This window comes from Triticum dicoccoides, chromosome 4A (assembly GCF_002162155.2).
Source record: "Triticum dicoccoides isolate Atlit2015 ecotype Zavitan chromosome 4A, WEW_v2.0, whole genome shotgun sequence".
In the NCBI taxonomy this organism is placed as follows: Eukaryota; Viridiplantae; Streptophyta; class Magnoliopsida; order Poales; family Poaceae; genus Triticum; species Triticum dicoccoides.
This window is the reverse complement of record NC_041386.1, coordinates 328,925,203-328,941,753: the sequence shown is the minus strand read 5'-3', so window position 1 is coordinate 328,941,753 and position 16,551 is coordinate 328,925,203. Positions and strand designations below refer to the sequence as shown.

The window sequence follows — 16,551 nt, the reverse complement described above, 5'->3', positions numbered from 1 at the left end:
TTTTTCAAACTGCACTTCTTTTCATATAGCAATCCCTGATCAAAGAGAGAACAATATCCATTTCAAAACATTTCTAACAGATTCCTTAGTTCGGACCGACGAAGTAATGTCACTCGACTATTATCAACATGACTGCAACCTTTTTCTGTCGGTAAGGATTGCACCAGAGCACCTTCTACTTATAATAGGCCATTAACTATAGATAGAGAAGAATCATTCTGAGCGAGTACATAAGAAGCGATCCACTTTTTTTCATCGGTTCCAGGGGAAGACCAAAGATCTTGCGCGGCAGGTCCGCCAGAAAAACTCAAAAGAGAAAGAAGTCTCGTTAATCTCTTCATGCTCGTTCCAAGTTCGAAGTACCTTTTGGCCAAACAAAAACCCGCTTCCTGACACGATTGCCTCTTTATCTTTATATAGATAGATTCTATGGGGTTATTACTTAGTAAGTATATTTTGTACAAGAGCCCCTCCTATCTGATAGAAAAGGGTCCCATGATCCCGAGCCAATCTTACCTTGGCTCACAAACCCCAAGTTTTTCTATGAAGAGCTAATCTAATTGTATTTTTTTCTAGAATGGATTTCTTATGTGGAATACTAATGGATAGGGCTTCCTTGATAAGTGCTACAAGATCTAGTGCACTGGAACCCGTGGTTATGGACCCGAATCCTTTAGTATGGAACATTGTCTTTTCCAAGTAAAAACCCCTAGTATATGAAAGAATGAAAAGGTTCTTTCGTTCTTGTGGAATAAGAAGCACTCGTACCGTAATGAAAGGAAAATCGTAATTTTTCATTAGGTATTTGACCAAATAGGATCATCCAGTTCCTACAGAACCTATCACTAAAATACCCGATAGGGCTAAGCGCAACGAAAAGGGTGTTCCATGAGATGGTAAATGAAAACGATTAGTCCCACACGAGGTTTGGGAATAAGTGATTGTCTGATAATGAGCAAGGAATATACGTCTTTCTGCTAAAGAGGATCTATTAAACTCATATTTCATTAGATCCTTGTTATCAATGCCAACTAGGTATCATAAGTAAATGGATCCCGGATGTTCAATCCTTTGATAACCAAGGTCATTCTTTACTAAAGAGAAATGATCACTATGAGTCAGACTCAATAGAATTGGATCCATTCCAAATAGCGAGAATTAGCATTCTTGATCCCTCTCAATCTCTCTTTCAATCCGAGGATCCAGAGAGGTGTTTTCATAGTCACCTCCGAATATTTGCCATCTCCGAATATTTTCGATTTCATTTTTCTATTATATGTCTTTCTATATGAAAATTGGTTATTTACGATGTACGATGATCCCTGTTAAGCATCCATGGCAGAATGGTTAAAGCGCCCAACTCATAATTGGTAAATTTGCAGATTCAATTCCTGCTCGATGCACACGAACGGGAACTTTCCATAAGTCTATTGGAACTGGCTCTCTATCCATGGAATCTCATCCATCATCCATACATAACAAATTGGTATGGTATATTCATACCTTAACATAAGAACAATAAGAACTCGAATTCTTATCGATACTGGAACTCAAAGCATAGGAGGGAAAGTCGATTTATGGATGGAATCAAATACGCAGTATTTACAGAAAAAAGTCTTTGTTTATTAGGAAAGAATCAATATACTTTTAATGCCGAATCGGGATTCCCTAGGAAAGAAATAAAGCATTGGTTCGAACTCTTCTTTGGTGTTAAGGTGGTAGCTGTGAATAGCCATCGACTACCTAGAAGAGGTAGAAGAATAGGACCTATTCTGGGACATACAATGCATTACAATCGTATGATCACTACCCTTAAACCGGGTTATTCTATTCCACTTCTAGATAGAGAAAAAAACTAAAGGAGAACACTTAATAATACGGCGAAACATTTATACAAAACACCTATCCCGAGCACACGCAAGGGAACCGTAGACAGGCAAGTGAAATCCAATCCACGAAATAATTTGATCCATGGACGGCACCATTGTGGTAATGGTCGTAATTCCAGAGGAATCATTACCGCAAGGCATAGAGGGGGAGGTCATAAGCGCCTATACCATAAAATAGATTTTCGACGGAATCAAAAAGACATATCTGGTAGAATCGTAACCATAGAATATGGCCCTAATCGAAATGCATACATTTGTCTCATACACTATGGGGATGGTGAGAAGAGATATATTTTACATCCTAGAGGGGCTATAATTGGAGATACTATTGTTTCTGGAACAAAAGTTCCTATATCAATGGGATATGCTCTACCTTTGAGTGCGGTTTGAACTATTGATTTACGTAGTTGGAAGTATCCAATTAGGTTTACGATGAAACCTAGAAATCAATCACTGATCCAATTCGACTACCTCTACAGGATAGACCTCAACAGAAAACTGTTGAGTAATGGCAGCAAGTGATTGAGTTCAGTAGTTCCTCATAGAAAATTATTGGCTCTAGAGATATGGTAATATGGAGAAGACAAAATTGTTTGAAGCACGCACAGAACCGGAAGCGCCCCTTGTTTAAAATGGAGGAGGACGGGTTATTCACATTTAATTTGATGGTCAGAGGCAAATTGAAAGCTAAGCAGGGGTAATTAAGACCCTCGAGGGAAATAGGGATGTCTCCTACATTACCCATAATATGTGGAAGTATCGACGTAATTTCATAGAGTCATTCGATCTGAATGCTACATGAAGAACATAAGCCAGATGACGGAACACGGAGACCTAGGATGTAGAACATAAGCCATAAGCCAGATGACGGAACATGAGCGATTTGGCAGATTTGGATTCCTTTCCTATATATCCACTCATGTGGTACTTCATCATATGATTCATATAAGATCCATCTGTCTAGAGATCGTCATATACATCTAGAAAGCCGTATGCTTTGGAAGAAGCTTGTACAGTTTGGGAAGGGGTTTTTTGAGAGAAAAGAAGAATCTACTTCAACCGATATGCCCTTAGGCACGGCCATGCATAACATAGAAATCACACGTGGAAGGGGTGGGCAATTAGCTAGAGCACCAGGTGCTGTAGCAAAACTCATTGCAAAAGAGGGTAAATCGGCCACTTTAAGATTACTATCTGGGGAGGTCCGTTTAGTATCCCAAAACTGCTTAGCAACAGTCGGACAAGTGGGTAATGTTGGGGTGAACCAAAAAAGTTTGGGTAGAGCCGGATCTAAGTGTTGGCTTGGTAAATGCCCCGTAGTGAGAGGGGTAGTTATGAACCCTGTGGACCACCCCCATGGGGGCAGTGAAGGGAAAGCTCCCATTGGTAGAAAAAACCCACAACCCCTTGGGGTTATCCTGTGCTTGGAAGAAGAACTAGGAAAAGGAAAAAAAATAGTGATAGTTTTATTCTTCGTCGCCGTAAGTAAATACGTAACTAGGAATATTGAAAATTGCATTCTTGGAATTTGCAATAATGCGATGGGCGAACGACGAGAATTGAACCCGCGCATGGTGGATTCACAATCCACTGCCTAGATCCACTTGGCTACATCCACCCCTTATCCAGCTAAAGGATTTTTTTCTTTTTTCCATTGATCATTATTCTATTTATTCTGACCTCTATACTTCGATCGAGATATTGGACATAGAATTCCACTCTTTAAAAAGGAAAAAGTAGTAATCAGCTGTGACACGAAAAAATGAATCCTTTTGTAGCTCATCATTTATTGGCAAAGATAGAAAAGGTCAATATGAAGGAGGAGAAAGAAACAATAGTAACGTGGTCCCAGGCATCTAGCATTCTACCCACAATGGTTGGCCATACAATCGCGATTCATAATGGAAAGGAACATATACCTATTTACATAACAAATCCTATGGTAGCTCGCAAATTAGGGGAATTCGTTCCTACTCGGCATTTCACAAGTTATGAAAAATGCAAGAAAGGATACTAAATCTCGTCGTTAACTGAATTCTGAATAGAAAGATTAAGAAGAAAAAAAGATTCAAAATAAAGACAGAAATACCCAATATCTTGCTAGAACAAGATATTGGGTATTTTTGTCTTTTCTTTCTTCAAAAATTCTTATATGTTAGCAGAAAAACCTTATCCATTAATAGATGGAACTTCAACAGCAGCTAAGTCTAGAGGGAAGTTGTGAGCAGTACGTTCGTGCATTACTTCCATACCAAGGTTAGCATGGTTGATGATATCAGCCCAAGTATTAATAACACGACCTTGACTATCAACTACAGATTGGTTGAAATTGAAACCTTTAGGTTGAACACCATAGTACTAATACTGAAAGCAGTGAACCAGATTCCTACACAGGCCAAGCAGCCAAGAAGAAGTGTAAAGAACGAGAGTTGTTGAAACTAGCATATTGGAAGATTAATCGGCCAAAATAACCATGAGCAGCCACAATATTATAAGTTTCTTCCTCTTGACCAAATTTGTAACCCTCATTAGCAGATTCATTTTCAGTAGTTTCCCTGAGCAAACTAGAGGTTACCAAGGAACCATGCATAGCACTGAATAGGGAACCGCCGAATACACCAGCTACACCTAACATGTGGAATGGATGCATAAGGATGTTGTGTTCTGCCTGGAATACAATCATAAAGTTGAAAGTACCAGAGATTCCTAAAGGCATACCATCAGAAAAGCTTCCTTGACCAATAGGGTAAATCAAGAAAAACAGTAGTAGCAACTGCAATAGGAGCTGAATATGCAACAGCAATCTAAGGTCGCATACCCAGACGGAAACTAAGTTCCCACTCACGACCCATATAACAAGCTACACCAAGTAAGAAGTGTACAACAATTAGCTCATAAGGACCACCATTGTATAAACACTCATCAACAGATGCAGCTTCCCAAATTGGGTAAAAGTGCAATCCGATTGCTCGCAGAAGTAGGGATAATAGCACCAGAGATAATATTGTTTCCATAAAGTAAAGAACCAGAAACAGGCTCATGAATACCATCAATATCTATTGGAGGGGCAGCTATGAAGGTGACAATAAATACAGAAGTTGCGGTCAATAAGGTAGGGATCATCAAAACACCGAACCATCCGATGTAAAGACAATTTTCACTGCTAGTTATCCAGTTGCAGAAGTGACCCCACAGGCTTGTGCTTTCGCGTCTCTCTAAAATTGCAGTCATGGTAAGATCTTGGTTTATTCAAATTGCAAGGACTCCCAAGCACACATATTAACTAGAATATACATAATAGAAGGCTTGTTATTTAACAGTATAACATAGACTATATACCAATGTCAACCAAGTCAGCCCAAAGATTAGCTATCCATATAACTAAATTAACCAAACAAATAATTTTGTATTTGTAAATGAAGTGAGTCAAAGTTAAAAACTTTGATGTGGGTTTTCTATATGGGTTGCTCGGGACTCGAACCCGGAACTAGTCGGATGGAGTAGGTAATTCTTCCTTGTTAAAATAGAGAAAAATCCCTTCCCAAATCGTGCTTGCATTTTTCATTGCACACGTTCCCTATGTAGAAATAGCCAATTTCTATTCAAAAGAGGAAGTTCTACTAATTTTTTTAATTAGTAGGTTGATTCACCTACTCTTTATTATAATAAAAAGAACATTTCAGAATGAACAATAGGAAAGTTTTTTCTTGAACATTTATCAACCCTTTCCTGTTTCTTAATTTCGTCTAATGATTAATTAAGAGGACTGACCAGGTCATTGATACGTATAATACCCAAATACCAAATATGCTCAGTGTGTGATCCACAGAAAGAAAAAAGAGTTGTTTTGGTGAACATCAAAGAAAAAACTTGCTCTTCTTCCATAAAAAATTCTTCTAAAAATGTTGAACCCAATCGTTGCATAAAAGTTCATACCGTGCTTTTATGTTTACAAGCTAAAGTTCTAGCGCATGAAAGTTGAAGTATATACTTCAGTCAATACAAAGTCCGTTTTTCCGAAGATCCACTATGATAATGAAAAAGATTTCTACATATCCGACCAAATCGATCAAGAATATCTCAATCTGATAAATCTGTCCAAATGGGTTTACTAATAGGATGCACTGATCCAGTACAAAATTGAGCTTTTGATAAGTATCCTATGAGGAGAGTAGCGGGGACTATGGTATCGAATTTTTTAATTCGAGTATCTATTAGAAATGAATTCTCCAGCATTTAATTCCTTACTAACAAAGAACTTTTTGGTACACTTGAAAGGTACCCCATAAAATCAAAGCAAGAGTTTGCTAATTGGTTTATATGGATTATTCGCGGCTGAGTCCAAAAACAGAAATAATATTGCCAGAAATTGATAAGGTAGCATTTCCATTTCTTCTTCAAAAAAGTGCCTTTTGATGCAAGAATTGCCTTGATATCGAACATAATGCATAAGAGGATCCATAAAGAACCATAGGGTTTTCCGAGAAAAACCAGGGTACATTATCCCAAAATGTTCCATCTTCCTAGAAAAGTGGATTTGTTCCAGAAAAGTTCCAGAAGATGCTAATGGTAAGCAAGAAGATTGTTTATGAAGAAACAAGAAAAAAATCATATTCCGATACATAAGAGTTATATAGGAATCGAAATAGTCTTTTATTTTCTTTTTGAAAAAATGGACTTCATTGAAGTAATAAAACTATTCCAATTCAAATAATAGTTGAGAAAGAATCAAAATAAATGCAAAGATGGAACATCTTGGATATGGTATTGAAGGAGTTGAACCAGGATTTCCAAATGGATAGGATAGGGTATTTCTATATGTGATAGATAATCCAAATGCAAAATTTTGTCTTCTAAAAAGGGAAATATTGAATGAATAGAGCGTAAATTCTGAAACTTTGGTATTTCTTATTCTTTCGGACAAAATAATTCCCGTTGCGAGAATGAGATTTCCACAACGATCGCAACCCTTCAGATAGAATCTGAGAATAAAACTCAGAATAAAAATAATTTTTGTAATCAAATAGTCGATCTTGGTTAGGATGATTAACCGAGTTATCCAAAAAATTCTGCTGATACATTCGAATAATTAAACGTTTCATAATTAGTGAACTAAATTTCTTGTTATTACAACTAACAACTATTTCCACAGGTTTAGAACCATTTAATCCATAATGGTGGGCAAATGCATAAATATATTCCTAAAAGAGAAGTGGGTAGACAAAGTATTGTTGACAAGATTTATGTTTTTCTGAATACCCTTCGAATTTTTCCGTTTGTATTTCTACTTGAATCAGAGAGAAGAAGCATTTCTCGGTTTATCGAATGATGATACATAGTGCAATATGGTCAGAACAGGGTGTTGCATTTTTAATACAGACCCTGGAAAGAAAGGGAGTCTAATCCACAGATCTTTTTCTGCTCCTTTTCTACCCAATTAGTTTATGTTTGTTCTAATTAAAAAAAGAATAGAACAAGTTTTTTATTTTTGTAGGCCAATCGCTCTTTTGACCTTGGAATAGAACCTCTTTATCAATATACCGCTTCTTTTACACATTCAATCCATAACATCCCTTATTCAATCCATAATCAAGAATAATTAGGATTTCTAAAAAAAGAAAAAAAATAAAGGGTCCACTCATAGGAAAACCCAACCTTTCCCCGCATCCGGCACTAATCTATTTTTAACGTCTAATTAGAGCGGGGAATCATTCCAATTAGGAAGTTTAGCTCGTTGCTTTTTACTTTACCAGAATTGGAGCCAGGCTCTATCCATTTATTCATTAGACCCAGAAAATCGTAATTTTGAATTCCATTCAAAAAAGATTGATTTTATTACGACATGCTATTTTTTCCATTCATTACCTTTGAGGATCAGTCGTGGTCTTCTAGACTCTACCAAGAGTCTGGACGAATTTGTTGTTTCATCCAAATGTGTAAAAGATCATAGTCGCACTTAAAGGCCGAGTACTCTACCATTGTGTTAGCAACCCAGATAAAAAAGGATCTTAGATACGATCGAAATCCAAAAATCAATGGAATTACACCGCGCGCTTCTGTCAAAACATTGAACTAGCAAGACATCAAAAGATTTTTTTTGTCGACCATGAAAAACACTCAAATGCGAAAATGAACAGGTCCGGTTAAATTCCACTAAAGTAAAGTTAAAAAAGAGCGACCCTAATCATGATGGCCAAATTCACCTTATTTTTAGCGATTTTTATTATATATATATATTGTATTGTATTGTATGAGAATACATGCAAGAGAAACACCCTTATCATTTGAGCGAAGTGTACGTGGAAAAATTGAATATGGAGTGAGGATAAAGAGACCCATCTACCTACAAATTCTATTTCTTCAATAGAACTTTGTCAATGGAAATACAATGGTAAGAAAACAAATTAGATAGAAAAAGTAAATAAAATAGGGCCTTATGTTGGATTGGCACGATATAATATAAACCCAAATAGGATTAAAAAAGAGGTAAATTGTGTCTAAATAATTAGAAAACTAGGAATACTAATAATCTTCTCCTATCCTACTTTTTGATTCATTTAGTTCTTCAATTAACTCAAAGTTCTTTCTTTTTCTTTAAAGAATTCCGCCTTCCTTAAAATATCATAAACAGTTCTTGTTGGTTGAGCACCCTTTTCAAGGAAATAGAGAATAGCTAGAACATTTAAACAAGTTTGATTCTTTATTGGATCATAAAAACCTACTTTTTGAAGATCTCTTCCTTCTCTTCGAGATCAAACATCAATTGCAATGATTCGATAAACAGCTTATTGGGATAGATGTAGATAAACAACGCCCCCTAGAAACGTATAGGAGGTTTTCTCCTCATACGGCTCGAGAAAATGATTTGAATTTCTGTTGATAATAATAGAAATTACACTATGACGTGCATTAATTACCTTACAGAAAAAACAAATTTAATTTATCCTCATGACTCAAGTGGGCTAATTTTGCCTGACAAGCTTCGAAGGCAAAATCCTTCCAAAAATTTTGAGTCGTCTTTAAACTCTTTTCTTTGTCTCATTTCGAACGAATTGACTTTCATTCCTTATTCTAATCCAACTCTGTTGTTGAGACAATTGAAAATTGTGTTTACTTGTTCTAGAATCCTTTATCTTTGATTTGTGAAATCCTTGGGTTTAGACATTACTTCGGGAATTCCTTTTTTTCTTTCAAAAGAGTAGCAACATACCCTTTTTTCTTATTTCCTTCGATAAAGCATTTATCTCTTCTATAGAAATCTAATAAGAGGGATTGATTCTGATATACTTTTATTGGACTTTCTTCTTATTTTAACCTTTCAATTTATTTCTATATTAAGGATAGACTGACAATGTTGGCCTAATTTATTAGTTTTCACTAACCCTAGATTCTTTCCCTTGATAAAAAAATTCTGTCCTCTCGAGCTCCATCGTGTACTATGTTACTTAAACCCATCGCAAATTTGGTTTGGAACGAATAGAACAGGCTATGTCGAGCCAAGAGCATTTTCATTACTATGGAAAATGATGGATAGAAAATCCACAATCGATCATGTCCTTCAAGTCGCATGTTGCTTTCTACCACATCAGTTTAAACGAAGTTTTACCATAACAAACATTCCTCTTTTCATTGCAAAGTGGTATAGAGAATTGATCCAATATGGATGGAATCATGAATAGTCATTGTTTTAGTTTTTTTATACTAATTAAAACTTGCTATCTATGGAGCAATATGGACAAAATAAAGTAAGTATTTATCTAGGAAGCCTCCGCCAAGATCCAATTTATTTAAACGCATATTAAAATTCTATCATATGGATGAAACATAGTTTGAAAAAGACGACTAAACAAGTTTGCTTAAAACTTATTTATTCTTAAATTTCCACCCTCAACAGATGGCTCGAGATGATCAATCTTGAAGTGAGAAAAGAAGGATTGACTCTTCCTCAATAAATAAACTATCAACCTCCAAAAGAGTTTAATTAATTTAATTACTAGAAATTAGAATTCTAGTAGTAATATATTTTTTCAGTACCAAAAAAATTAACTATAATAACTAAATAAACTATTCCAATGAAAAGATTAAAAGTTTTTGGTAGTTATAGAATTCTCGTACTTCAACTCGAATACCAAAAGGAAGAAAAAAATGACTAAGTGATTTTATAGTAGAGGCATATCCTGAATGTGCTTGATAGATCCCATTTTTTCATGAAAATAAAGATAGTCAATTAGACTGGACTTAAGACTTTATTATGTTTTCTGAGAAAGAATAAGATATCATCATTCTCTTTAATAAACTTTTGTCTCGTACGGAATACTATATGATTTCACCATTTGTTTCAACAGAAACAATCTGGGACAGAAGGATTCGAACCTCCGAGTAACGGGACGAAACCCGCTGCCTTACCACTTGGCCACGCCCCATTTCGGGTTTTATGCGACACTAATAAACACTAGTATGTTTATTTGTTATTCGTCAATACCATTTCAATTACCTAAAAAAGAAGGGATATTCTCTTGCTAGTATTCTACACATGCGGATACTATAGAGTCAAAAAAATGCATTGATCATTACATGGAATTATATTAAGATATTATATGAAAGTCGAATTTATTCCACTCTCATTTGAGAGTGGGAATACAAGGATGTATTTTGTGTTTGGGAAAGTCCGAAGAAAAAAGATTTTGAATCTGCCTTTTCCCTCTTTCCCTTAAAAGAATAACTCAAGAAAAATCCAATTATTTACTCTACAAGAATGAAATGCTTGTTATGCCTAATATACTTAGTTTAACTTGTATCTGTTTTAATTCTGTTCTTTATCCTACTAGTTTTTTCTTTGCCAAATTACCCGAAGCTTATGCTATTTTAAATCCAATCGTGGATACTATGCCTGTTATACCTCTATTCTTTTTTCTATTAGCCTTTGTTTGGCAAGCTGCTGTAAGTTTTCGATGAAATCTTTAGTACTCTGTATGCCAAATTGAATGATGTGTTCATTCCAAAAATATTTAAAAATGGGTAAAAGCCGAGAAGTTTTATATTTTTATATTATGAACCTTCGATTCTAAAATTTAAATTCTTCTACATTGAATGGGTAGCTATAGCAATAAATTTGGATCAACCTTTCTACTCCCCTGCACCTAGGTTGAGCAGGTACCTAAAGGTACCTACACAATACCTAACCACCTAACCCTATTTTTGCTATTGATAAGAGTGCTTATTAGAAAAGAATTCTTGCAATTTTTTTCAAGAATTATTTTTTGCATTTGTAGGTATAAAAAAACCATCCTAGTGGATCCGTGTGGTAAGGAAAAACTGGTAATCTATTCCTTAAAAAAATCTTGGAGATTATGTAAAGCTTACTCTCAAACTTTTTCTTTATACAGTAATGATATTCTTTGTTTCACTCTTTATCTTTGGATTTTTATCTAATGACCTAGGACGGAGTCCTGGACGCGAGGAGTGAAAAATCGTTTTTTTTCTTATTGGATTTGTTTCGTACATCTTCAAGAGGTAAGGGCCATACGCGGCGACCGCCACCCACCACCTGGCGTAGCCCCCCATCCTGGCGAGGACGGCGGGCTGCGCGTCTGCATCGACATTCCAGGGCTCAACAGGGCCGCATCTCATGAGCCCTTCTGGCCTTCGTGTGTTGGTTGGTGTGAGGGTCCACCTCACAGCTATGTTCGCATGCCATTTGGCTTGCCGAATGCGGCCGTCACCTGCTAGCGCCACCTGCGAAGCATTCTGGTGGCTTAGGAGGCCATGCATCACGCTGTCCTGGCAGAGAAGGCGATGGTCTTCAAGGAACCACCCGAGCCCCCGGAGCCTCCTGAGGCTCAGGGTTCTAGCGGCTCGTGAGGAGCGACTCTTCGGCACGCATCATCGGCTACTCCAACACCACTCTGGCAACGTTATCAGGTGACCCTTTTCTGTTCATTCAGTTGGGTGCGTCCCTCTGGCTGCATCATCCCCATGTCATACGGGTCTGCCCCTGCGACATGTATCCTTTTACACCTCTAGCTTACCCTGCTGGGGGCGCCCCTCGGGCTGCATCATCCCCAGGCCGCTCGGGTCCGTCCCGGTGGCATGTATCGTTCTTGCATTTATCTAAGCTAACCTACCGCTTCGCTTAAGTCGTTCTATGACTATCACCTGCTTATCTGATACCCCGCCCGCGGCTGCCCTCGTTATCACGGGAGCCGCGCGCCGGTTGTCTTTCTTTAGGATCCCTCGCATGAGTAGGCTAGGCACGGCGTTTGTGCTCGGGTCCGTCCATGCAGAGTCAATACACCAAATGACTGAGCTCTGTCTAGCGGGCCAGCCCCGTTCACATCACCTCCTGGGGTCGTTGGTGTCTGGCATCCTCATGTGACCACCTCAGGAAATTCATCCGGCGCAAGTTGCCTAACCATTTTGCAGGACCATTGAAGCTATCAAGAATCAAGACCAGGCACAACCCGCCTTGAGGTAGGGCCTCGTGAGTCCCGCACTGGCTCAAGGGTGCCCAGACACACCTTGTCTAGCCCTGCCGTGCAAGCCACGCGTCAGGGCGGGGCTGTACACGCCCCACGAGCTCAACTCAAAGGGAGCCCTCACCCATGCACCAGTGGAAGCACCATGCTCCGTGCTGGCAGTCTCACTACTAGGAAAAGGCATGCTAGTGGCGCACCGGATTTGCCTTCTAATGGCGCACTACCGGTGCGCCACTGGCATCACGCCATTAGAATTAAATTCTAATGGGGCACCACAGGTGTGCCATTAGTATCTGGTGTTCTAATGGCGCACCACGTAGTGCGCCATTAGTATAGCCTGCAGTGCGCCATTAGAGTGCCTCCCAGGGGCCATATGTACCCATGTGCTTTGGCATTCTAATGGCGCACCAGCAGTTAATGCGCCATTAGTGTGATGATCACAGTGCGCCATTAGTGTCTTGTGTGGTGCTCCATTAGTATGAATATTAGTTTTTTTTTTGCTTTTCTGATTTTTGCACAGGTTACAAAATATATTATTGGACAGAATATAGACAGCAGCACACAGAAACATCAGATTCATCGAATACAATAGAAGATTAGTCTCCGAATACAATTCATCATATTAGTCTCCGAATTCAAAAGACCGAACAAAGATAAAACATTACAAGTCTCAAGACCGCGAGTATCGAGTTTGTCGGAAGTAATACTAATCCTAACAAGTCCTACTAATCATCATCATACAACTTCTTCTCGTTATTCATAACAAGTCATACGATCATCATCTTGATAGTCTTCGAACCAACCCTACTTAATTGTTCTTAGCACATGATCATCAGTATTAGGCAGGACCTAAATACCCTATTTAAGCTAAAATAGCATAAAACAATATAGACCCTGACTCTCCATTATGGAGAATGGAGAACATCCTGTCTCCAATTCTTGCACTTCGCTTCCTTTTGCTTCCAAGAAGCTCCTTACGACTGTCCATACATTTTTTCCATCCTTTGATTTTCATGTCTCCACTTCTTTTAGAAATCTCGTATGGACAGTTGAGGTTCGTAGGACGACCTGGCTGTATCTTCAAAACATTAACACTACCTTTCAGATACATCATATGAGGCACACAATTCTCTGGGATTATCTGTTGAAAAACATAGTAATAACTTCATAGTTAGCAATGATGTACTAGTTTTAGAAGTATGCAAAAGATGCACATATGTCGTAATAGTAAAAATCTTACCAGGGTATCTCCATGGTAGTTACCATAGTTGAACACATGCACTAGTGGCACGTATTTACCATAATGTTGAGGAGTTTGATTGTAGACATTGTAATTCTCAATGTCCGACCAAATGATTTTTCTCCTCGTAAGTTGTTAATTCGGAGCCATCGGTGTAGTGGGTTTTGTCTACCATCTCCTGCACATTCTTTGAACAATAAAAATAAGATGTCAATGGAAATAAGCTGTCAACTATTTTGAAATAAACAATATAAATTAGCTAATAACTATGTTTGAGAAATTCACATAGCGGTAGAACTGGAGGCGTATCAACAAGGACCCAAATGTCCATATTGTCTTGGTTGATGTCAGGATTACCAAGATCCATGGTGATAAGCATACCCTCATCAAAACCATACATCTTGCAAAATGCTTCCCAATTTTTGCAACCAAAATGGGTTACGCTCTCAGAATTATATAGATTTACTTCAAAGTCCACATCGTGATGAGTCCTTAGGTGAATTTTCTTTGTTTCAGAAATTTCATGGTCTTCAAAATCCATCCTCTCCAAGACATAGCGTCTTGCATGGCATGGGATAAGCTATACTCGAATTGTAAAAGATGAAAATTACACGTTGAAATAGTTGAAGTCATGCTTAATTATGAAAATAACACTTGTCGTCGTTGTGTACCGTTTCAACTTCGAAGGTCTCCTCGAGCTTAATGCTGAAGCGCCAATCATCGTCCAGGTGAGGCATGTCGCACAGACCTTGATCATCGTTGCACCAGTCACACTCCGCCGGGAGACTTTCGTCGTCCGATGATGATGACGACATATCCTACGTTCATAATTCAAAACTACATCATTTAGGGTTTGTCGACACCGAGGCACCCTAAAAGCCTAAGCTTTCATCATTTAGGTTTTGTCGACGCCGAGGCACCCTAAAAGCCTAAGCGTACATCATTTAGGTTCTCATCGACACCGAGGCACCCTAGGTTGGGCCTAATCACTTGGCACTAATCACTTGGCTCTATTGCCACCTATGTTGGGTTTATCATCTAGGGTTTATCGATGCTAATGAGAATTCTAAGTTGGGCCTAATCACTTGGCTCTATTGCCACCTATGGTTTAATGCAGCAAGAATGGCGGGGCAGTTGATCCTACTTAATTAAGTACTAAGATACCCCGGCCCATGCATTAGTAGCAAGTACCCCATATGTCCGATTTTTAGCAAAGTCATGCTAAAATTCACGGAAAATTTCAGCAAGACCTTTGCTGAAAATAGGACATATGGAGTACCCGAATTTGCCGGAACGGAAGTTAATCGACATTCCGGCAAACTCAAGGGCCTCTCGGGGTACCTGCAAAATCATCACGACACGAAGGGCCTCTCAAGGGCCTCAAGCAGCAGCGGCCCTTCACGAGCGAACTCAATGAGTGCGAACCAACAGAGTGTGGGTCACCACAGATTCTGTAGTCAAAAACCTTCAGGACAGAGTGAAAATAGTTACAATATGCTTGCAAGTATTTTTTTCTGTAACTAAGGCACAATATGCTTGCAAGTAAATCACAATATGCTTGCAAGTAATTTTTCTGTAATAGTATTGCCCCTATTTGAAGGACAAGCAAATAGATACAATGGGTAGCTTTGGCACAATCCTAAGGCACAATCCTCTGACTAATTCATCACTGTAGGCCGGCATGAAACACACTCCTCCAAAAAAGCCTAAAATTCCACTATTATTGCATGTAAAAAAGCCTAAAATCCACTAGTATTGCCTCTAAGAAAGCCTTAAAAGTCCACTATTATTGACAATCAAAATATGATCTGAACTGTAAGGAGTTAACTGAAAAATGAGTGTTAACTGAAGTTTTCCAGTACAGATCATAACTGAACTTATTCATAGAATATAGTGGCATCAAATGCAGTTAATTAGTCTTCATTGAATCTTAGTAAGGTTCATTCTGAAGTCAAAAGTCCCCAAACAGTGAAAGGGAACAAACAAAAAAATGTTCGTGAAATTCCAAAAGAGTCTAATGGTATGGATTGGTTTTTGGTTCCAATTTGAAAACCCAAAATTTCATCAACACATTAATTATAATTTGTTTGTGAAAATACTTCTCTCAGGAAGCCACACACATCTTTCTTCATCCAATTTTTTCCTACAGCATCATTGAACATCTAAAACTTACCAGCTCAACTTGAGAAAAAAATGGATAGGCAGGGACATTTGTGCTTTTTGCCATCTAATCTAATCTACCTCTGCTTGATTAACTATTGTTTTGGTTTTCACTTTGTGCCAGCCCATTAGATTAGTTGGTAAAGTACATGCTTCATCTTACATTCCCTACTTGTGTGTACATGCATTTGCAGGCTTTCAGGCCCTGACTAATTAACTACATTGCTGATCAGAGACCCTGCTGTTTACTGGGAGGTGGCAGTACTACTGTGCTAGTGTGCTAGTACTGGTTTTATTCTTTGGAACCTTCTACTTATGAAGCTCTCTCAAGTAAAGATTTTCAACTAGTAGTACATTTTTGTATGGTGCAAAAGTCCAGCAGCACTAGAACTGAACTGATTGATCTATACATGTTGTAGGAGGAGCTATATCATTTTCTCCATGGGGAAGGAGGAGAGGGAGAAAGGAGGAAGGAGGAGAGGTACCTGGGCGGGCGCGGCCGGTCGCCGGAGGGGTTGGGGTCAGGGTTGGGGTTGGCGGCGGCGGCGTCGAAGGGATGGCTCGATTGGTCGTCGGGGAGGCCTCCTGGGCGCCTCGGTTGCTCGTGGGGAGGCCGGCGGCCGCGGTCGTCGTCCTGCACCCCGTGCCCGGACTGAGGTAGAGGCGGCGCAGGGCAGGGGCCAATGCGGGGAGGCTGTCGGCGACGGCGAGGTCGCGGAGGCATCGTCTATGGCGGAGCTGCAGTGGTGGGGGGCGCGGGGGCGGCGGCGCACGTAGGGGCGGCGGC

At 38.9% G+C, this 16,551-nt stretch overlaps 2 pseudogenes; both read right to left on the bottom strand.

Moving 5' to 3' along the window:
- Positions 1-4,026: 4,026 nt before the first annotated feature.
- Positions 4,027-5,135, bottom strand: LOC119285873 (annotated as a pseudogene).
- A 750-nt stretch (positions 5,136-5,885) lies between these two features.
- Positions 5,886-16,551, bottom strand: part of LOC119283514 — a 13,270-nt pseudogene continuing 2,604 nt past the window's right edge.